The sequence below is a fragment of the Mesocricetus auratus genome, unplaced genomic scaffold (assembly GCF_017639785.1).
Source record: "Mesocricetus auratus isolate SY011 unplaced genomic scaffold, BCM_Maur_2.0 Super-Scaffold_100010, whole genome shotgun sequence".
Lineage (NCBI taxonomy): Eukaryota > Metazoa > Chordata > Mammalia > Rodentia > Cricetidae > Mesocricetus > Mesocricetus auratus.
The window spans coordinates 18771987-18795668 of NW_024429194.1; the positions used below are offsets into that span (position 1 = coordinate 18771987).

General features: G+C 47.3%; 1 protein-coding gene and 1 long non-coding RNA gene across 3 annotated transcripts in view; both read left to right on the plus strand.

Moving 5' to 3' along the window:
* The first annotated feature begins 9625 nt into the window (after window positions 1–9625).
* LOC106022139 lies at window positions 9626–16458 on the plus strand. Of its 2 annotated transcripts, XR_005879630.1 has the most exons (4): window positions 9626–9743; window positions 14282–14408; window positions 15858–16015; window positions 16134–16458. It is a non-coding gene; the product is annotated as an uncharacterized LOC106022139 (long non-coding RNA). The 2 variants fall into 2 exon arrangements; XR_005879629.1 differs by having other exon boundaries at window positions 15858–16458.
* Window positions 16459–19582: 3124 nt separating this feature from the next.
* Per2 (period circadian regulator 2) overlaps window positions 19583–23682 on the plus strand; it is a 41889-nt gene continuing 37789 nt past the window's right edge. Inside the window, exon 1 of the mRNA XM_013122132.3 lies at window positions 19583–19679. The gene's annotated coding sequence lies outside the window, so the exon portion shown is untranslated. The remainder of the gene's footprint in view (window positions 19680–23682) is intronic.

Consider the following 23682-nt stretch of genomic DNA (forward strand, 5'->3'; position numbering starts at 1 on the left):
TATTGAGTGTAATGAAATGTTATAAATAAGCAAACAAACAAACAAACAAGCATTCAGCTTGCTGAGACCTAGAAGGTTCTCTGCAAATGCTCAGTCTACCCTGAATTGTTCCCTTGTAGGTAATGTGGGCTATGCTGGGCTTGAGTGTGAGCCTGCTGTCTGCATGGTGATTGCACTGGGGACAGGGCAGGGACAGGAGCTGGCTTCCAACTGGCCAGAATGAACCCATTAGCAGCTGGGGGCTGTGCATTCGGAGGATTCCCATTGTTCACTGCTGACTTTGTGTCTGCAGAGAGGTTGAAATCTGAAAAAGGAAACCACAGTTTTCAAAAATTTCCAGCAAGAAATAAAGGTGAGATGTCACTGGAGAGCCACACCAAAGCTTTTTTCCAACAGGCAAAGACTCTTGCATGCAGCTAAAACACGCCCAGCACAACTGGAGACCAGCCACAGGGCTCCTATACAAAGCAAACAAAGGGCTGGACTGCTACAAAAACATTGTTAGAAAAAGTGGGTCAGTCTTTTAATGATAGTGGAGATGGGGGTCCCTGGTGTCTCTCCCCCTCCCTCTCCCTCTCTCCCCCCTCTCTCCTTCTCCCTCTCTCTTCCTTTCTCTCTCTCTCCCTCTCTCTCGCTTTCTCTCTCTCTCTCTCTCTCCCTCCCTCCCTCCCTCCCTCCCTCCCTCCCTTTCTCTCTGTGTCTGTCTGTCTGTCTCTCTCTCTCAAAAATAAAATAAAGCCAGGCGTTGGTGGCGCATGCCTTTAATCCCAGCATTTGGGAGGCAGAGGCAGGCAGATCTTTGTGAGTTCCAGGCCAGCCTGGTCTACAAGAGCTAGTTCCAGGACAGCCTCCAAAGCCACAGAGAAACCCTGTCTCGAAAAACCAATAGATAAATAAATAAATAAATAAATAAATAAAAGCTGAGGCCTAGTGGTAGGCCCTTAAGTCATTCTCGAAAGGAATTAAGGTTCTCAAGGAACCCCAAATTATTTTGAAGAGTATGACTGGCCCCTCTACCTCCTCTCCTGTCTCACATGTGACCTTCTCCCTCATGTTCCTGCCAGAGCACCATCCACCATGATACGGGGTATCCAGGGAGGGCTTTACAGAGCCAGCAGGACCTTCACACACCAAATTTGTATGCTGAGATGCAACAAAGCTCATCTCTGAGGCAAGGGGAATAATTTTTATTTTATGTAAACTCCAAATTGAGGAGGACTCTGAAGCCTACAGATGATCCAGGGTTGAGGCAGGAAAGTATAGGGAAACCTTAGCAACCCAGGGATCCACTTGACTTGAACGATATCTGTACCCCTTTCTAAACAGTGCACTGCCCAGCCTGGGAGCTCTCACCACCATCAAACTACTCCAAATGATACAATAGGCCGCCCCTTTCCTGGTTACTTTTCTTTCACACACAGGACAGAGAACACACAAGGGAACTAAAGATGGGGACAATCCAGCATGAACTAATTTTGGATGTATGTACAGTAAAGCAAACTGTCTTCTGAATGAACTTTTGGGAGAAATTTCTGTTTATTATTTTATGCCTCTGTATAATTGGATGTGCATATGATTAAAACTATATGCACTTTAGGGAAGGACATGTATAATAAAGACTTACATAATCTAAACCTGTCACTCAAAACAGAGAACCACCCACACCATAACCTTTAGAAACCAACTCTTCCTCCTCTTCTTTGTCCTCCTCCTCCTCTTAGACCCATAAAAGAAGTCGGGGACAACAACCACTGTTCCTGGACACTCTAATACCCTTGTAGTGTACTTTGTACTATCTCTTTAAATATAACTTTTCACTATTTTCCTCTGTATTTGCTTTATTTAATTCTCTGAATAAAACACTAAGAATCTCGAAACACCTGGCCCAGTCTAAACAAAACCACTAGCAACAAGGTGATGATACAACTTAATTCCTAGGGTGAGATGCCATCAAAAATTGCCTTTAAGGCCGGGGGTTGGTGGCGCACACCTTTAATCCCAGCACTCGGGAGGCAGAGGCAGGTAGACCTCTGTGAGTTCAAGACCAACCTGGTCTACAAGAGCTAGTTCCAGGACAGCCTCCAAAGCCACAGAGGAAAACCCTGTCTCGAAAACCAACAACAACAAAAAAATTACCATTAAAAAGAATTATGTAATAGAAATAAAAAAACACACAATGTTGGCATAAAAACAGACTGGTTTATCAACAGAATCAAATTAAAGACCCGGGATAAATCCACACACCTATGAACACTTGGTTTGTGACAAAGAAGCCAAAATTATATGGAAAAAAAGAGAAAGCATCTTCAATAAATAGTGAAGGTCTAACTGATGTCAGCATGTGGAGTGCAAATAGATCCATATTTATCTCTCTGCACAAAACTCAAGTCCAAGTGGATCAAAGACGTCATCATGAAACCAGATACACTGAACCTGATAGAAGAAATAAATGTGAAGTAGCCTTGAATGCATTGGCCCAGGAGACAACTTCCTCAACAGAACACCAATGGCACAGGCACTAAGATAGACAATTAACAAATGGGACCTCATGAAACTGAAAATCTTTTGTAACGCAAAGGACACTATCAAAAGGACAAATGAGCAACCTACAGAATGGGAGAAGATCTTCACCACATCTGATAGAAGGGCTAATATCAAAAATATATAAAGAACTAAGAAACTAGACATTAAAAGAACCAAATAATCCAATTTTAAAATGAGGTACATATCTAAACAGAGAATTTTCAACACAGGAATTTCAAATGGCTGAGAATCATTTAAAGAAATATTCGACATCGTCAGCCATCAGAAAAATACAAATCAAAATGACAATGAGATTCCATCTCCCACCTGTCAGCATGGCTAAGATCAAGAACACGAGTGACAGCTCATGCTGTCGAGGATGTGGAGCAAAGGGAACACTCCTCCATGGCTGGTGAGAGTGCGAACACTGCAGCCACTTTGGAAATGAATGTTTCTCAGAAGCTTGGGAATTGATCTGCCTCAAGCCCCAGGTGAACCACTCCTGGGTATACACCCGAAGGGCTCTCCACCATACCACAAGGACGCTTGTTAACCACGTTCATAGCAGCTTCACTCGTAACAGCCAGAAACCGGAAACAAGCTAGATGTCCCTCAACCGAAGAATGGGTTTTTATTTTTATATTATTATTATTTGGTTTTTCTAGACAGGGTTTATCTGTGTAGCTTTGGAGCCTGTCCTGGAACTAGCTCCTGCAGACCAGGCTGGTGTTGAACTTACAGAGATCCACCTGCCTTTGCTTCCCAAGTGCTGGGATTAAAGGCATGTGCCACCACCGCAGGGGCCAAGAATGGATTTTTTAAAATGTGGTACATTTACACAGTGGAGTATTACTCATGCTATTAAAAAATGACATTATGAAATTTGCTGGCAAATGGATTGAACTAGAAAAGATCATCCCAAGTGAGGTAAACAAGACCAAAAAAGACAAACATGGTATGTCACTCATAATTGGATATTAGCCATAAAGTAAAGGATAACCATGCTACAATCCACAGACCCAGAAAAGCTAAGTAACAAGGAGGGCTCAAGGGGGGGGATGCATAAATCTCATTGTGAATGGGCAATAGAATAGACATTACCAGCAGACAGAGGGAGGGGTCTGGATGGGGGGGGTGGGGACAGGAAAGATTAGGTGGGGATGGATGGAGGGAGAGACAACTGGAATCTGGGGACATCTCTGGAATGGGCTAGAAACCTAATGCAATGGAAACTCCCAGGAATCTAGGAGGGTGACTGTAGCTAAGACTTCTAGCAATGGGAGATGTGGAGCCTGAACTTACCATCTCCTCCACTTCCAGTGGAGGGACTGGGACACCAACCCAGTCACAAACCCTTCAGCCTACAATGTGTCCTGCCTACAAGATATGCTGGGGTAAAGATTGTGCAGACATTGTGGGAGTGGTCAACCAAAGACTGGCCCAGCTTGAGACCCACACCATGAAAGAGAGATCACCCCTGAGGGCCAGGACCTAGAGGTGGGATACCACAGAGGCCTAGGGTAGAACCATTGACAACTAAAAAGTCAATGAAATTATTCATAATGATAATTTGCTGTACTCATAGATTGGTTCGTAGCCCAACGGTCATCAGAAAGGCTTCACCCAGCAACTGATGGAAGCAGATGCAGAAAAGAAGACTTTTTTTTTGTTTTTGGTTTTATGAGACAGGGTTTCTCTGTATTGTTTTGGAGGCTGTCGGTCCAGCCTGGCCTCGAACTCACAGAGATCCGCCTGCCTCTGCCTCCCGAGTGCTGGGATTAAAGGCGTGCGCCACCACCACCGGGCTAGAGAAGACTTCTTATATTATATGACAGCCAGGACTCTAAGCAGCACTCCCAGCACTGACGTCAGTTGGGATGTGAGCCTTGGAAAAGCTCAGCCTGGCGCACACCTCCACTCAAAGCTGGCTACTTCTGACCTCAGTGGGTAGGGAACTGCAAAGCACCCCAAACAAGTGCTTGACTCAGGAGGAGGAAGCGGGGTTCTTCCACCCAGCCCTGCTGTTGGCCCTGTGTGTTCAGAACCAAGGCTGCAGAGAAGTCATGTGACACAACACAGGAGAGTAATGACAGAAATGCCATGAGTTCCTTGTACATTTGGTTTCAACTTTTGCTCACTACATGTTCAGAAATATTTTATCATTACGGAATTTTTCATGACTCCCCATATTCAGTTACACGATTCTACGGGAGATCGCGGCCCCCAGCTTAAGAAGCTGGCTTTGCACAAGCCCTGAAGTACTGAAACAGTAACCCAAGGACTGAGATAGCCAAGCGGCTAACAGAAATGTTGTGCATATAGTCATAGAGATGACTCAGGTCTCCAGGCGGTCAGAATGTGGCAGGCGAGTGAAGGCGACACAATTTTAAACTTAAAATGTGCTTATTTCTAAATTCTATCTACTATTTTTAGACCAAGTTGAAATCAGGCAGTTGAAAGTGTGGAGAGCAAAATCTCAGCTGAGAGAGACAACTCTGAAGCGAAACCAGGAAAACTACATGGAGATCCTAGAAAATAAGCGGAAGACGTCGCTGTTCTTCTACTGCCTCTACAGAAATGCACGCCTTCTATAAATGGTTCGTCTCTTGCAAAGAGAAGTTTCCTGGATGAGGTCTGGGGACAACAGTGATCCATGGGTAAAAGGACAAATATTTCGAATGCAGTTAGGGATTATGCTGGTTTAGTAAAGTAGATCCACGATTCCAAGATCCATGACTATCACTAGCCGTGGGTACTGACTAGGGTTCCAGTGCCAGGCATGATTTCCCTCTTGCTGAGTGGGTCTTAAGTTCAAATAGAGAGCTGTTGGTGATCACTAAGGTACGTGTGTCTCTACTGCACCAGCAGGGTTACTGTGTCATACTCATCATTGTCGTCGTTCATAGGTATCATAGCTGGGTAGGACTGTTGGTTGCTTCCTTCCTTTGGATGCTTTCATGGGCCTTCTGGTGCCATGAAAGCCAGTCCTGGGGGGGGGGGGACTTTCAGGCCAGTTCCAGCTCAGGGACCTCTGGGCTCTGTCTGAAGTGCACACTGTCTTCCACAATAAGGACTTAACTCTCAACCTATAAGGGGCAATCAAGGGCAATAGCAACAGCTTGAAATGTTTGGAAGTCTCTTGGACAACCCTGGCCAACAACTCAAAAGAGGGCTTTTCATGTCCAACATGAGGGTTTTTGTTAAATGGGGGGAACACTGAGAGTCTATATGGGAAATTTTTCATTTAAGCTTTATATGTATATCAATACCTTGACTTACATGTATTAGAGGCACTTTTAGGTAGAAAGTTAATAGTATGGTTCCTTTTAGCTTTTTAGACATCCTTACTGTTATTTTACCCTCCTTCTGTCTTTTATCTCCCTTCCCCTCCCTAATGAGATCTACCCCCATTTTCCCCATTTCCTTTCAAACCACAACCAATCAAAATGCAGAGTTGATACATCTATTACACAATTCCTGCACCTAAGGCTGGGGATCATTGTGGAAGAGGGGGTGGAAGATTGTAAGAGTCAGAGGAGCACGGAGTTTGTAGATGGTGGCTTCTAGAAACGTCAGAAACTACACCCATAAAGTCTTACCCACATGGCTGCCTAGACAAGCTAACATGGATGGGGGAAAGTTCAGGAGACCTCAACCCTACACAAAGAACTACACACAACTAAAGAATATTGACAGCAGAAGAAATAGTCTTCTCCAGTGAAGAACACACCAATTGTTCACCAATACCAAATGGTCAGCCTTGAAAACATCCATACAAGTGACATACATATTAAATGGGTTATATTTATATGTTTAGGAACACATACACACACACTCACACACAAACAATGAAAAAATAAAAGGTCAACAATTTGAAAGAGAGCAATGGATGGTCGAAGGAGGAAAGGGAAGAGGAAACAATGTCATTATATTATAATATCAAATTATTATTATTATTATTTAGTTTTTCAACACAAGGTTTCTCTGTGTAGCCCTGACTGCCCTGGCTCTCTCTCTCTCTCTCTCTCTCTCTCTCTCTCTTCTCTCTCTCTCTCTCTGTCTCTCTGTCTCTGTCTTTGTCTCTCTCTCTCTCTGTCTCTCTCTCTCTCTCTCTCTCTCTCTGTAGATCTCACTGACCTGTAACACAGAGATCCACCTGCCTCTGCCCCTAGAGTGCCGGGATTAAAAGTGTACACCATTGCAACTGGCTTCAAAAAATATTGATAAAAGAAAAAAAATAAGATACGACTAGAGAGATGGCTCAGGGTTAAGAGCACTGGCTGCTCTTCCAGAGGACCCAGGTTCAATTCCCAGCACCCACACGGCAGCTCACAACTATCTGTAACTTCAGTTACAGAGGATCTGGCACCCTCACACAGACGTGTATGCAGGTAAAACACAAATGCACATAAGAATAAGTAAATTAAAGAATACATACTTTTGTTGGATGTGGTGGCACACTCCTTTAATACCAGCTATCAGAAGTCAGAGGCAGGCTGATCTCTGAGAATTCAAAGTCAGCCAGGTCTACATGGCAAGTTCCAGGGCAGCCAGGTATACATGAGAGCCTGTCTCAAAACAAACAAACAAAAACTTTTGCAATCCCCTTCCTGTGCATATATTCTATGTATGCACATATATCACGCACAAACAATACACCCGTGAAAAGCACATATTTTTGCTATTTAGCAATATTACCACTTCTGCTTTCGTTTGCATCATAGATTAGCTCATGCCCATCATTCTCTTTTCACCGTTCTAGAGGGTTGGGTTTTTTTGTTTGTTTGTTTGTTTGTTTGAGACAGGGTTTCTCTGTATTGTTTTGGAGGCTGTCCTGGAACTCGCTTTGTAGACCAGGCTGGCCTCAAACTCACAGAGATCTGCTTGCCTCTGCCTCCCGAGTGCTGGGATTAAAGGCGTGCGCCACCAACGCCAGGTGACGGGCTTGTTTTTAACAGGACTGGTACAAGTCTGAATATTGAATGCTGTGACTCCCTCTGAGAGCTACAGCTCTGATTTTAGCTGTTTGTGTTGCTGCCTTCCCAGTTCTGTCCATGTGCACTGTGTGTGTGTGTGTGTGTGTGTGTGTGTGTGTGTGTGTGTGTGTACAGTTTATGTGTTTCTATCATTCACCATTTGCTCTGTAGACTGTTCTTTGTTTATAATGCCTGCACAGGTTTGGACCAGGAACATAAACTTGGTAATCTCCTGCAGCAAGTTGTTCAAAATAGCATGAAGTTCGTATTTCTCTAATTATTGAAGATAAAGCCTGGGAAATGGATAAAAATCAGTAAAGGCTATGGCTTCACCACGTGAAGAACTTAGCTCCTCTTCAGATCATTTGTTTCTAGTGACGTGACCAGCGTCACCAGGGAAGTCATTCTAAGTCTGCACTGAACATCCTGTTTAAAAGAAATGTTTTCTTTTATGTGTAAGAACTGATAACTTTTAAAGCCCATGGGGTGGAGAGATGACTCAGAGGTTAAAAGCACTGGCTGCTCTTCTAGAGGGCCTGGGTTCAATTCCCAGCACCAACTTAACAGCTAACAACTATGTGTAACTAACTCAAAGATCTGACACCCTCACACAAACATATATGCAGATAAAACACTAATGCAGAAAAAAATAAAAATAAATGCAGTCCAACTGATTTTTAAGTTATAATCATACTTATTATGAGATGTAAACATATATGTCTCACTTATATATATTCACAAAGTTATGTACTTTTTTACATTTATTTGTGTGTGTGTGCACATGCATCTGTACTCATGTACCGATGTGTACCACCAAACATAGAGGTCAGACGGAGTCGACCATGTGGGTCCTGGGGATGGGACTCAAGTCATTAGGATCACTGGCCATATGTAAAATAAATTATTGCAGGATAAATAATACTGAAATGTAAAGAAAACTGGTGTTTTCTTATACTTCATAGAGGAAGGATATAAAAATGGGGTGTCTCTTTCTGGTTTGCTTTTTTTTTAGTATATACCCACACAGAGACAGGTGACATACACACCTCGCTGCAAGGTAAATTCATTTTAGAATAGCTTGAAAACCTGGGTTTCTCCACCCGATATTTGGCTTCAAGGTAAGTGTTAGGTGGAGTCATCCCACATCAAGCCTTGCTCCCTTAGCACCTACAATCAGAACAAGATATTCCAAGACGGCTGTGAGCCCCTCATAAACTTTGATCCTAACTGAGGTCAACCATTTGAGGCCAGATTGGCCAGGTTGAAGCAGGCTTGTGACTCTGAGTGCTCAGCTAGTGAATCAGAAGTACAGAGACTGGATAAGGAAACATTCAGAGACTTCCATCAAAAGTGGAACACTGGGACGTGTCGCTGCCCTGGGACAGGGGCTCCTCCATCAGCCCTCATTGCACTGAGAGGACATTTTGTATCCATCAAGATCAGGAGTGGTGTCCAGGCCCTGCCACTGTGACGAATCCAAAGCTATCGTGTTGTTGTTGCTGTTATTGCTGTGGCTGCTGCTGTGGCTGCCTTCCTGCAAAGTCCCCCATGTAAGGAGCTTGAGGTCTCGGTGGCCTTGAGATGTGGCTGGTGGGGGACACTTGGTTGAGAGCACTTGGTGACAATGGTCTCACTTTCAATCTTCTCAACAGAGCCTGGGAAGATTGCTCTGTAGCTAATGAATTCCAGAAAGGCGATTCCTCCTTGCAGCTGAGCAGAGACAGCTCTCGTTTTTCTAAGAACAAGTTCCAGTGGTCGGGCTGGGGACTGAGTATGTCTCCGTGTACGTGGCCTTGATTGGTTTTGCCACTTTGCTAATGGAGTCCTAGTGGCAGCTAAGATTTGGCCACAGTAGAACTAATTTTCTTTTAACTATAGAAGTGGGTACATGGGCTTAGGACAATTAATTTCCCATTTAACACAAATTTTGAAAGCCTTGGAGCCTCTAAGGCAGCTTGGAAAATTTTCAGCTCCCGTAGAACTTGCTAGATTATTGAAAATCAGACCTAGAAATCTTTGACTTTCTTTCATTTCCTCCCCCCCTCCCCTTAAGGAGCCAAATGTTAAACATTTACTATGGCTCGTTGGATAGTAGAATCAGTTCCTGGTGCCTCTGCCAGACATCGCAGACACTGCACTCCACATCACAGAGGAAAGCTGAATGCCAGTCGGGGCCTGTCCTCGTCCCTGCGGCTCAGTGAAGATCCACTATACTGCATGTGCCTGCAGAGCCTCCCAGCTCAGGTCAGCCAGCTCTGCCGGTCTTGGCTAGTGGTCAGGCTCCTGCCAGAGCAGAGCTTAGGCTCTGGCAAGCTCTGAACTGACCCTGGCTGGAGGCCTGTAACCTGAGAGGTGTGGGAAGGTTAGGGGCTTAAGCCTAATACCATTCTACAGGCACCTGCCCATGGGAGGGATCCAGCAAGAGCAGTGCTCTCTGGGAAAGTAATTGCTCCTGCTTGATTGAGTCTTCTGGAGACTTGAAGGGGCTAAATTCTTAGCCCACCTGCCCAATGATCCGTATCACAGGGTCAGGGTCATGTCCTAACCGGCTGATAGGAACAGTGGGTGCCTGTCAGGGCTGGGATTTGGGTCTCTGACTCTTGTCATCGGGTTCTAGGCCTGATTTTCAATAATCTAGCAAGTTCTATGGGAGCTGAAAATTTCCCTGTCGCGTCTGCTGCGCGGCCTGTGTCCGAGAACGTGCGGAGGGTGTTGGGGATTGACAACACAGAGACTTGTTCAACGATGTAAAGAAAACTTTAAGCAGGCCCCAAAAAGGTTCAAGAAAACTTCCTAAGAAAGGCTCCCACCAGAGAAGCTTCTGCTCTCTCCTCTCCCCTGGCTGGTTCTGCCCTGACCCCAGAAACTGATCTGGGCGTGGCAGAAGGGGCGGTTAGTCTTTGGACAAGGTCGAGGTCAGGGTGGTTTCTGTGGGCAGGCCTTTTCCAGGAACTTATTGCCCCGGGCATTGTATTGTTTTTAGTAAACATTGTCTTACAGCTGCCTACTCCCAGGCAGAAGGGGAAGTGGGTCTCTGCTCAAGGTCTGGTGTTCCCACAATTCACCCCTTTTTATTTTTAAATGAGGCACTCCTGGCTTAGGTCAAGTAGGGTCACCCTCCCTTTCCCGTCCTTGGGGGACCTTGAACCCCTGTCTTAGGCGGGAGGGATCTTCCCCACAGGTTGCCTGTCATCAGAGCGCCCCAACTTTAAATCATCTGTAACCAACCTTCATGGTTATCGGGATTGCCATGGGCTAAGCTAAGCAATACTTGGTTACGGATCTCTTGCCTCTGGAACAAGTCACGTTTGAGCTCGGCATAAAGCCAGAATGCCTGCCGCCACTGCCACCATTCCCAGGACCCCCATTGACATAGCACCTCTCCATCACCGTACCCATCACCAGATCTGGGCCATAACATTCTACCAGTCTTCGTCTGTTACAAGGGTAACCCACACGTGATTTACATTCTGTTACAAGGGTAACCCGCATGTGATTTACATTTACAATTTGATAAAGTTACAATTGTTCCAAGATCTGCTCAGGAAAGCATTTAGAAAGTGCACTTGCACAGATACATTAGGTACAATCATTGATGTTACACATGTAGCATTATGAAAAATATGAACAATAGGCTTGTTGCACTATCCACAGAGCACCAATTTGTTCCTGTGGTGATGCAGTTTGTTGATCTAACGTCAGCTGATTATGCGACTTGAGTCAAAGTCTCCTTTTTGTCGCATTAGGACAAGTTGCGTCTCTCTAGAAAAATACACTGGCCTAGTCGTGATTCCAGAAACAGGAACCATCAAGTCTGATATTTCAAGTGACCATGTCCTGTTCAATTACTGAAAAGAGGCTTTTGCCCCTCATCACAGTCCATACCAATGTCCAAATATTTTAAATGGGTCCTTTTTTCTCTATTGGCTTCACGATGAAAACTCATGGGTCCGGAAGGTTGATGCAGCAGGTCTGTTGAGAAACTGGAAATATCGAACCGACTGTTTTCTTTCTTTCTTGGGCTCTAGATTCGATGACAGCAAGGGTCAGGAACACTGATTTAGGAGATCTCAAACTGGCTTAGGTAGGCTCCCATGGTCTCAGGTCCAGTTTTTCTCTGCTCCATGCCAAAGCTTTTATTCTTTTCCTACAAGAAAACACAAACATGCCCTCGACCCCAAATTAGGGTCTTCTCCACTGTCTAGTGCATGGATGTCTCCATTTGACCTGAGCAATGGTTGCTCAAGTTCCATCATGCCAGAATCTGTCTGAAGCTCACTGGCATTCACATTATAAAAATTTTAAATGAGGAGTGTATTATTTGATGAGTCATATGGGGACTGGGGACATTATTCCCCCTTTTTTATTTTCTAAAAAAATTTTTTTTAACTGTTGAAGCTGGACCATAACAGTAGAAGGATTTGTTTACCCTCCTTGGTTAACTATCTAGGTAAACTGGGATTACTACTTTGCCCATTAAAAAGGACATATCCTTTAAATATTTCCCAAAAACTTCTGAAAATCACTCAAAGATTGTAAACTATACTGTGTCCAAATAACTTTTTAAAATTATTTGAAGTCTGTGAGCAGTCTTTCCCGATCTAACCTGTAGAACTCTCACTAGCTGACAAGGCCTCGTTTGCATCTTAAATTTTTCTGTTAAAACATTAACAGACAAGCTGGATGTTCCTTTTGTCTATATTTAAAGCAATCTAGGTATCTTCTTAACTATTTTTGAAGGGATTTAAGTATCCTTTTAATCATATAAGCAGTTCATACTCACGCATTCACAATCACATTTCATACATACCGGTGTGGCCACACCATATATTCAGAACATACATGTATTTTTCAGTCATCCTTTTTCCCTAGGTCATGATTAGTCTGTTGCAATGAAGCTTCCTTAATTGAAATCTATGTAAAAGAACAACTCCAGCCAATCCTTGAACTAAGAGGTTAAAAAGTCCTGTATGTTCTTTATCATTCCTCCATTTGAGCTACAGTCATGGGGTACAGCCGTACCTACTCCTTGTAACTCTGTAGATGCAAGGTGGAGAGGCCAAGATTTTGGCCAAAAGTTTTTAGAGATGATTCACAAAATAGAACTTAAATGTAAACAAAAATTTCCATTCTATATACCTTTGTCTTTTTCTTTTTCTTTACTTAATACCAGTACCTCTTTACTGTTACAAATTTTTTTTCACCCATTTTAAGTCAGGGTTTCTCTGTATTGTTTGAGGCTGTCAGTCCAGCCTGGCCTCGAACTCACAGAGATACGCCTGCCTCTGCCTCCCAAGTGCTGGGATTAAAGGCGTGTGCCACCACCGCCCAGCTTGTTACCAATTTTTTTTCTCTGTATTATTTGGAGGCTGTCTTGGAACTTGCTTTGTAGACCAGGCTGGCCTTGAACTCAAGAGATCTGCCTGCTTGTGTCTCTGGAGTACTGGGATTAAAGGCGTGTGCCGCCAACGCCCGGCTATTCACCCATTTTCAATCCAACTTTCAACCCAGGATGTTCCCTCATGCAAAAAGCCTTAAGATTTACACAATCCACCCTCCAATTGAGGGCAATCTCTGGGTTCCCCTTTTTCCCCAACCTTAGTGTCAGGCTAAGGCCTAGAGATTTAATCCAATCCCCCCTCCAACTGAGGGCAATCTCTCAGGGTCCCCTTACTTTCCTGACCTTTGTCAGGCGAAGGCCTGGAGATTTAATCCAATCCACCCCCCCCATCTGAGGGCAATCTCTCAGGGTCCCCTTACTTTCCTCACCTTTGTCAGGCGAAGGCCTGGAGATTTAATCCGGTACCCCTAGCTTGGTACCCCTTTTTAACACATCCACATAGCCTTACTGCCTAGCCTTTTAGATCTCTTAGTTCCCCTTTACTTTCCTGACCTCAGTGGATCAGGCGAAAGACTGGAGATTTTTTATTTTATTTCTTATTTTACCCTTTTTTTATTTCTTTTTTTTCTTTTTCTTTTTTCTTTTTTTTTTCTTTTTCTTTTTTTTCTTTTCTTTTCTTTTCTTTTTTTTTTTTTTGAGACTGGGTTTCTCTCTATCCTTTTGGAGGCTGTCCTGGAACTTGCTCTATAGACCAGGATGGCCTCATTCCTTCCTATCTCTGCCTCCCGAGTGTTGGGATTAAAGGCGTATGCCACCAACACCCGGCTCTCTGAATATCATAGCAAACATCCTCCCAATCTGGGACATTTAAGCCTTCCCCACTAATGAACCATGGGCTCCCTCGTTCAATCCATTTTAAAAAGCCTGCCATGGTTGTAGTCCCGTGTTCTTCAAGCAACTTTTTTATGTGATACTGCAATTTAAACTTCCAGAGAGTATTTCCCATTGTTTCTTTTCCTATTTTCCTCCATCTGTCCTTGGCTGGCAAAAGGGACGACCCAGTCCACTTACCTCGCTTTCACGATCTCAGTAGGACCTCCAATTGTGGCGTCTGCTCTCTCCTCTCCCCTGGCTGGTTCTGCCCTGACCCCAGAAACTGATCTGGGCGTGGCAGAAGGGGCGGTTAGTCTTTGGACAAGGTCGAGGTCAGGGTGGTTTCTGTGGGCAGGCCTTTTCCAGGAACTTATTGCCCCGGGCATTGTATTGTTTTTAGTAAACATTGTCTTACAGCTGCCTACTCCCAGGCAGAAGGGGAAGTGGGTCTCTGCTCAAGGTCTGGTGTTCCCACATTTCCCAAGCTGCCTTAGAGGCTCCAAGGCTTTCAAAATTTGTGCTAAATGGGAAATTAATTGTCCTAAGCCCATTCCTTTGCCTTTTCCAGTGTCCAGATCCAACATCACAAGTCAACCTTCTCCACTGACATGGTCATCGTCACTGCCCACCGCTCAGCAAACACCACATCTAGCTGATGCCGAATGCCTCCTCCCCCTTTGCCCCACTTCCAGGAGGTACGGAGTCTGGTGATTGTAGTGCTACCAAACACTAGGTTGTCCCCACAGGAGTCAGCAAACCTTCTCTGAAAAGAGCCAGACAGTAAACAGTTTCCACTTACGAGCTTTCTTTGTCGCAGTAGCATCCTGGGACTTCCCTCTCCCCTCTCCCTGCGGCTCACAGACTATGCCAAAGCTGGCCTTGAGCCACATTTGACTGGCAAGGCATAGTTTAATGATTCCTGGTCATTACAATCCCACTAGACACAGGGACAGGTGTGCTTTGTGTGTTATAGTGTGATTTGTCCCTCGAAGTCCCAAGTGTAGGGAGCTCGGTCCTCAGAGCGGTGGCACTGGGAGGTGCTCGATCTTCTAAGAGGGGGCAACCTAGGCTGCTGGGGATTGAGTGCATGGAACACAATGGTTAGTTCTGAAGTCAGGGTGCTAGAAGGAACAAGCATGGAAGAAGAACCCCCCTTCTCCCTCTCCTCTGATGGGTTTTGCCACGATGCCATCCAATGCAGGCTCTCACCAAATTCATAATCCATGGGCCACCCGATTTTAGACTTTTGACCTCCAAGTCTGTGGGCTAAATAAGCTTCCTCTCTTTATAAAGTGTCCTGCCTCAGATATCACATCACTGAAAACAGATCGGTCATGGTAAACAGTTCAATTCCAGACTGGAATTGTGGTTGGGGGGGATATTCACAGAAGCTTTTCTAGTCTCTAGTGTTTCAGTTGGGGTTCTTTTGAGGGTGGCTCACTCAGGCCCATTTGTCATTTCCTATGAACCTTGGCCCGGGAACAATCAATGGTGTTTTTCTGTGTCAGGCTATAACATGTCAGCAGGAGATGACAACACCCCCCCCCCCACGAACCACACAGTCCTCAGCAGGCTTGGAACAGACCTCACTAAAGGGTAGGCTTGCGGGCAGAGAACAAACAGGGTTCACAGTGCCAGCCTGGCATGGCTAGAGGGATGAGTGGCAGGGGGTAACCCATGAGGACAACCTTCACTCCAGCCTTTATAGGTTTTGAAGGAAATCAGAAGAATTCAGGGAACACTTTGCCAGCCACATCACAACGGAGCTTCCTGCCGGGGAGAATATTCCAGAGGCAGAGAGACCGTTGAAGCTAGGACTTTGGTCATTCATAACTTGTGCCCTTCCCTTTCCCAGGCTCCGTAGGGCGGAGTGGTGAGGGTGACCATGAGCTCATGCTGTAGACAAAGGTTATCAAAGGCATGATTCCTATCACATTGAGAGCTGGGGTGTCTTATACAGAGGAGCAGTAGGGGCAGGCATACACCTTATACAGCTGTGAGGATTATATAAGAGAAGGTGTGCTAGTGCCAAGTGTAACTGCTGAGAGCATTGGGTAGCCACAGCTAGTGAAGCCACGGTGGGGCCCCAACGGCCACACCTATCTCCAGCCTCAACCTCCTGTGTTCTTCTTTGTATCATCCAGGATCAAGGACTCTGTTGGTGACTAGCTTTGATTTTCCTCAGGACACGAAAGGCTTCAGTTCCTGATGCTACTCCAGGACATCCATATTAGAAGGAGGGGAGGGAAACAGAGAGGCTGTTGCTCAGTGCCACTGACAATGTTGGAAGAAGGAGACTGAGGTGACTTTCTTGGGGACACACAAGCAGAGGAAGATGAGAAAGAGGGACTACTGCAGGGTCCGCTCAGAAGAACAGAGAAATCAGTCCTTGACTAATGAGAGCCTTTCTCCTTATGAAGGAAGAAGATCCTTGTGCATGGGGATCACAGTGAACATGAGGTAGGAGCAAACGATGAGATCACCTCAGACACGGAGGAACCCTTTGGACATGGAGGATCACCTCAGATATGGAGGCTTACCATACACATTGAGGATTACCTCAAACATAGATTATCACCTCAGATATGGAGGCTCACATTTCACTTGGAGGATCACCTCAGATATTATTACCTCACACATGCAAGATCACCTCAGATATGCTTTGGACACCCAATGTATGCTAGCTTCACCACTGTAACAAATACATGAGATAATCAGTTTATAAAAAGTTAATTTTGGCTCATAGTTTTAAAGATTTCAGTTCATAATTCATTATTGCCATTGTCTTTTGGGCTCATTGCGAGGGAAGAGTCATCATTGCAACAGCGTGTGGGAAACGGCTGACTTCATGACTGATAAATGGAGATTAAGAGGCAGGAATTCCGCAGCCCCTTTAAGGGCATTTCTCCAATGACCTAAACCTCCCACTAGTCCCCACCCCTTCAAGGTGTCACCACTTCCCAACAATACCACCTTGGTGACCTACTCTAACATATGGGCATTTGATTCCACATCATAGCAGGGCTTCACCTTGAGTGTGGGGGAATCACCTTGGATGTGGAAACCATCCCAGTTACAGGGATCATCATCTCAGGCATGGGGCATTTTACAGCTGAAAAGTGAAATGTCTCCCGCTGGTTTGGGTGTTTGAGTACTTAGACCTTGGTTGTTGGTGCCATTTTTGGAGATTGTAGAACTCCTGAAGACACCAAGCACATACATGGTGTATAGATATACATGTGATCAAAATAGCCCCACACACAAAATAAATAAAAATTTTAAGAAGTTAAAAGTAAGCGATACAAAACATTGCCATGGACACTGGGTATTATCTTAGACATGGGGAGCACTTCAGACTTGGGGAGTACCTCATAGGTAGTATATCACCCTGGACACAGTTCTCTTGTTGACAGGCTGCCTCTCTGTGGGCTCCTTCAAAACTGTGAGGGATATGAGTGGCCCCCACATCCTGGAAAGAGTCTCAAACCTCCAGAGATCAGAAAACCTTGACCCACAACTCAATTTTCAAGGCACAGGCTTGAGCTACAGCACAAACCCTGAGAGCCAGAAGGCTGTCAATTGTCATGGTTACTTGTCCCTCACCAGAGGACACAGCTCTCACCTCAGTTTTTCTTTTAATGTCCTCATAGCCAGGAAGGTTGATGCTCTAATCTTTTCTTGCATGGTACTGTAGCACATGGCCCTTTCAGCAGAGGAGGGGCTTCTGTTAAAACTGTCTTCATGGCTGATGAGGTTGCTTAGCAGTTAAGAGCACTTGTTGCTCTTACAGAGGACCCAACTTCCAAGCACCCATCTGGCAGCTCACAACAATCTATAACTCAGGCCAGCCTGGGATACAGGGCAAGACATGGTCTTAACAACAACAACAAAAAGACTAAGGGGGTGCATTGTTCCATTTCTCTCCAAATTCAGGTGTTAGCCAATATTTGTGGAGGGAATGAAAGTTTCCAGTGACAAGAAAGTAGAATCCAATCAAGCGAGACGCCGAAGACAAATTAGATCCCAAAGAGTTCCAGAGTCCCACAGCATTGAATTTCCAAAAGAACGGGTTCCTATGTTGCTCTAGAATATTTAATGGTGGAAATAAAAATGCTAAATTTAGGAGGAACTGTGATATTAAGGCGAATATGGAGCAAGACATGAAAGAGCTGAGCACGAAGAAGACTCTGCCAGGTGGATGAGCTGTGTACTCTTGTTTCCAGAACAATGCAGCCTCCATTGACGTCAATGTCCATGAGAAAACAAAAGGCTCTTTGGGTGTGTGCAGGGTGCAGCTTGGCCCAGCTCTGCTCTGTTTGTGTGTTGGGGAGTGTGGTGAGGTGTCAGTGTCAGGGGAACTAGAGGTGCTGCCCTGCCCCCCGCAGTGTGAGTCAACATCTGGCTTCCCAGGGCTCCCTTGGGAAGAGCTGCTGAGGTGAACTTAGCTTCTGCCCCGTCTGCATCTGAGGAATTGTGTGCCTGTCCTGCCAGGCAGAGAAAGAAGTGGCTCACACACAGGAATTCTTGAATGTGGGTTAGCTGGCTGTGTAGACCGGCATCTCAGCTTGTTCACGGGCTTATGTTTATAATGTTTGCTTTGTTTTTTATCCCTGGTTCCTAGGAGACCCCAGGGGAAGATGCAGAGCAGCATATGCTGCTCCTGGGCAGTGCCAAGTGACCCTTTCACTCGTCAAAGACAGCTTCATCTCCCCCACCATGCCTTGCACTTTCAGAGCCTGTAAGATGTTCTATGCCATGCAGATAAGTCTTGGGCCTTAAACCAGCCCCAACGGAAGTTCTACTCCCTCCTTTGACCCTTTGGACAGAAGCCTGAATGCTTAATATGCTTCCAGATACTGGGCTTGAAAGAACAAATAGCGTCAGCCAAGGTGCCACAAGGGCAGGGCTGTCCCATCCCTGACTAGCGAGAGTCCGCAGCTTCCATCTTGGAAAAGTTCTGATTTTCCAGATGTGTACCCCATTTAGCCGTCCTCAAGTGCCCTGCCTCCGTAGAGTTTATTTGTAAGGTCAATTAACTACAGCATCCCATTTGATAAACTTCCTCTTTAGAACGCCAGTCTTTTCTGTCTATGTGATTGAGGGCAGGGAAGAATCACTTCTTTATTTTGTATCTCTGCACAGTAATCATGACCTTATTTCCTGAATCCACACTTGCCACACACGGTTTCCAAAACAAGAAAGGTTATGTGGAAGCAGTGTGCTCTGGTCCATCTGGGATGACCATCAGCCTGGAGTATAGGATGTCCTGGGTGGGTGTGTAACAGCAGATCTGGAGGGGCCGCCCTGTCTGTCTTCGGGCGCCTAGCCATGAATGAATGAGAAAAGAAATGAATGAACTGGGCTGGGTGAGCCAAGGGTGTCAGCAGAGAACTTTCTCGGTTGTGCCGGGCGCCCGGCGGTCGTGTCGCCGCAGGTGGTAGGCCCGCGGCCCCAGGACTCGGCAGGGGCCGAACTGCGTAGCGGCCAGGCATCAGTACCCCCCCGCGCTGCAGTGGTACGTGCCACTCCGCGCGGTACAAGACGGCAGCCGCCGAGCCAGGTGAATGGAAGGCCCGCAGGCCGGAAGTGGACGAGCCCACTCGCCAGGACGCGGGGGGGCACACGAGCGCGCGTCGTCTTCATTGAGGAACCGAGGCGGCGAACATGGAGTTCCATGTGCGTCTTATGTAAAAAGAGCGACGGGCGTCTCAACCAATTGACGCGCGACACTCTCAGGTTCCGCCCCGCCAGTATGCAGATGAGGCGGCGCCGCGACCAATGGCGCGCGCAGGGGCGGGCGCAGCGCGCGCGGTCACGTTTTCCACTATGTGACAGCGGAGGGCGACCGGGCGGCGGCGGCGGCAGCGCGACAGGGACCTGCGGCTTCGGGCGGCTGCGGCGCAGGCCGGGCGCACCGAGCGACGGGCCGAGAGAAGGACCGAGGCGCGGGCGGACACGGTGGAGCGGTGAGTGGCGCGGCGCCGGGCGGTGGCGCGAACCGGGACAGCCGCGGGCGGCTTACGTAACCGGCGGCTCGGACAGCTGGAGCTGGGGTCCTGCGCCAGAAGTAGCCAACCGTGAGAATGGGTGCAACTCGGCATGATGCGGACAGGACCGTGCGCTGCCCTCGTGCAGGCGCACACGGCTGCCCCCATTTCGCAGGTCTAGGCTTAAGAGGTCGGGAAGATTAGTTAGGCGTCTTGTCTGAGGGCGCAGAGCCTTTGAGCGAGCATCACACCAGACTGCGTTTCTTTAAATGATTTTCTTTATCCACCACACCCCCTCCACTGGTGATGTCCAAGAGGGCGGGGGTCACTGCAAACTGTCCCTAGGACACAGAGGGTCCCTTGAGAAGCTCGCTTCCTGTTATGAGTCCTGAGAGTGAAGTCTGGTCCTAGGGAAGGACCACCGACTCCCTGCGGTGGGGGGGGGGACAAGAAAGCCCCCGTGCCAAGCCACACCTGGGCCCCCGAGGTCAAGAAGACCACCTGGTCCACCCACTTTGTCCTCCGAGTCATCCTTGCCAGTATCCCTGACTCCAGATGGACTGGGTGTGTGGGGGAGGTGAGGGGGTGGGCGTCCACTCTGAGTTGGAGCAGTCACGTCATCCTTTGGGGCATACCTTGGCTGCCAAGTTCAGACATGGACCCAGGGGTGGGCGGCAGCCTGCTTCCCCTGCAGGAACCCTGGTTGCCAGGGTTTCTGTAACGTATACACAAGGAACTAGTTTGGAAAGGTGATTCATACGGAACAGAGAGCCAGAAGGCTCCCTGGAAATCGTCCAGGGTAACCCCTAGCTCGATGAGACACAGACACAGGCTGGCAGGCTGTACCACTGTAAAACCAGGCCTGGCCATCTCAGGATCTGTTGTTTTCCTCCTTGGTCCACATGCTTAGCAGAGGCTCCAGCCTGAAGAGGACATGTCCTCGCTACCTTAGTCTACTGGGCCTAGGTCGGATTTGGCTGACGAGGGAACCAGAGTCTGCCAGAAGTCTTGAATTATAATTCGGGTTTTTAAATCGCACAGTCCCTTTTTGTAGGTTATTGAAATCTAATGAAGCCAGGGACTCCTGTAGTTTCGTGGCAGCTTCACCGTGTGCCAGCGTGGAACGGCGCTGTGGGTGGTTGCAGTTATGTGTCACCGTCATCTTCGTGTGGTTCACTGGCACGGAGCTGGTGCAGCTCATATTTTCTGTGGAGGCTGGGGTACTTAGGAGCAGGGTAGCCCTGCATCAGTCCGCTGGCAGCTACTGCGAACCTTGGCTGTCCGTGGGCCTCAGTTTCCTCATTGGAGGCAGTCTCTGAGATCTGATTCAGTGCAAGGGTTTGGAGGTCTGTGTCTGTGGACTGTTTTCTCGGGCACCTGTCCAAGAGATAAGAAGTTTCTGAAGCTCTGCCTGGTGTCACTTAACGTCATAGTATGAGACATATCTACTGCGCTTAAAGGAAGTGGGGAAGGCTCCTGGCTTCTCTCACACTTTGTAGAAAAATCTGGACGGCGTGGGGGCCTGTTATAATGGTGTAATTTCATCCAATCTCAGTGAACGCAGAGCTCCCGTGCGGGGAAGTCAATGAATGATTGATAAGACTGGAATGAAGAGGCAGAGGAAAGAGTCACGCTGGAGATAGCTGTTGCCCTTGAAAATGACTGCATTGGGTGCCTAGAAACACATAACCCACAGTCATTTGTAGTCGGCTTCCTCCAACCCTCGCAGGAAGCTGCCTACCAGTAGACTCCTGGGAGAACAAGCAAGTGTGGAGCCTCTGCTGGCCTGTTTCCAAGTCAGGGTACTCCTCTCTGGGAGTCTGGCCCGCATGTCAAGTCTTTTGCTGGTGGACTATAGTAACAAGCCGCTCACTGTAGACAACTCTAGAGTCTAGAGCAAGACAGAAGCAGGGAGAGAGGCCACACAATTGTCTTTTTGTGCCTGTGTGCATTGTGAGCACATGGAGGTTGGAGAACAGGAGTCAGTTACAGGGACTAAACTCAGGTCACCGGACCCCTCAGCGGTGTCCTTACCCACTGAGCCATCCCACCACTCCTCAGTTATCTTGGCACAGTGGGCTTTGTGGAGAAACAGGGCCTGTTCACTGCAGCACCTGGTCAAATAGGATCATCCCAGGCTACCAAGGGCAAAGGCTAGACCCCACCAGCATTCAAGCAGCTCCTCCTACCTCAGCCACCACCAGGGACTGCCATCTTGGTACACTATTGTTCTACAGCCTGGCACCTCAGCATAGGTAAGGACGGAGAAGCATGTGGGGGAGTCCTAGTGAGGCAGCACCCCACCCACATGCCTCTTCCCCTCCTTATTTGGACAGCCCTGGCCACATTTTCCTCCGTTACCCAACCGTCACCATGGAGAGCGTGGCTGTTTGTTTAACAGGACAAACATTTTCTCCGGATTACAGCAGGCAGGCCCCAGGGAGTTGGCTCCTACCAGGAAGCAGAAAACATGTTATAATACTTGAGGTTGTAAAATACCATGAGGCTTGCAGACTCGAGGTCCAGGCTGTCAGGTCCCTGTTATGTAAAGTTGGAAAACAGTCCGAGTTTGCTAGGCTGTGATTAGCCAGGCTCAAGCTGTTCCTGCAGGCTGGTCAGAGGGGCGTGTTCAGTTCAGGGACGCATACCAAGCTGGGGCCTTATGATTTATGTATCTGTACTTTCAAGGAAGTAGGTGCTTTACTGATTTTCACTTCCCTCAGAAAATGTATTTATTCTCCTCTTACGCAGGCAGGGGCAGTGAGGTTGATGTGTTATGCTCCTGGTGGCACTGGAGGCTGGCACCGTGTCCAGGCCTTGCCCTCCAGTCCTGTGTTGTCATACCTGTTGTTGTCTTTAACCACTTATGGAAAGTGTAGCCAGCTGCATTACTCTGAACTCGTAGCAGCCGTCCTGGGGTACCCTCTCCCACCCAAGACTCATGACCCACTGCAGTTTCCCCAGCCCCAGATTAACTCCTGTCCTCAGGCTGGCTACTCTCCATAGGCAAGGCTAGTGGATGGATATGGGAAGGTATAGGCTCAGGCCAAGGGGGTCTCAGCCAAGTTCTTCTCCCTTCCAGACCCCTCCCGAGACTGAACCCTCTTTCCCAGGGGCTCCTGCCCACCCAGCAAGGCTGGGACAGAATGCTTGACCAGGAGGCAGTCTGCTTGGACCAGCAGCTGATTCTGCCAACTCGGCAAGTTGATGTTGGTCCATTAGAACCACTCGTGCTGAGCAGTGTATTTTCTGGAATAATGAGGTTTTGGAAGACTCAGTTTGTGCCTTACGTTTCTGCTGTTCTTGCCTGGCCCACTTTTCAAAAAAGCTTGTCTTCCTCTCTGAGGTAACCTGTGCACATGGAACCCCCTCCCCAAGGGATGGGGACTGCCAGGCACACACAAGGAGTTCCAGGAGCTGAGTCCGACACAGAACACCCAGGGTGCATCTGGGGTGAGGCAGGGTAGAATGGGGTGTGTGCCTTAGCCCTGTGCATGTAAGCCAGAGGTGCCACCAGCTGGCTCCACAGTGAACTCCCTCACCCTACCCCAGTTACAGTGTGACCTGCCTGTCTATTTTCCTGTAGTGATTTAGCCCCAAGATGGAAAGCTGGCTTTTGTCGGTCACTTATCCCATTCCAGATGTATCTAACCACTTCATCCTCCCAAGTGCCAATAAGAGGGAGGGACTGCTTTTATTCTCATCATAAAGGTGGGGAAACATGGCAGACAGTCTAAGGAACTTGTTGAGATTGCATAGCCTGGAAGAGTGGATGGAGGATGGCAGAAAGCTTGGCCCTCTTGGACTGCTCACCCAGCGGCCCTGCCACCGCTGCTGCCCCACCAACTTCATAACCTAAGGCAAAAAAAGATGGGCTGTTCATCCGGGAAGGCCAGTGTGGATGCAATGGATGTGTTCTAGAGTATTTGGAGTCAAGAGAGAACAAATTCTGGTGGCTTCAGGAGGACTGTATGTCCACCCT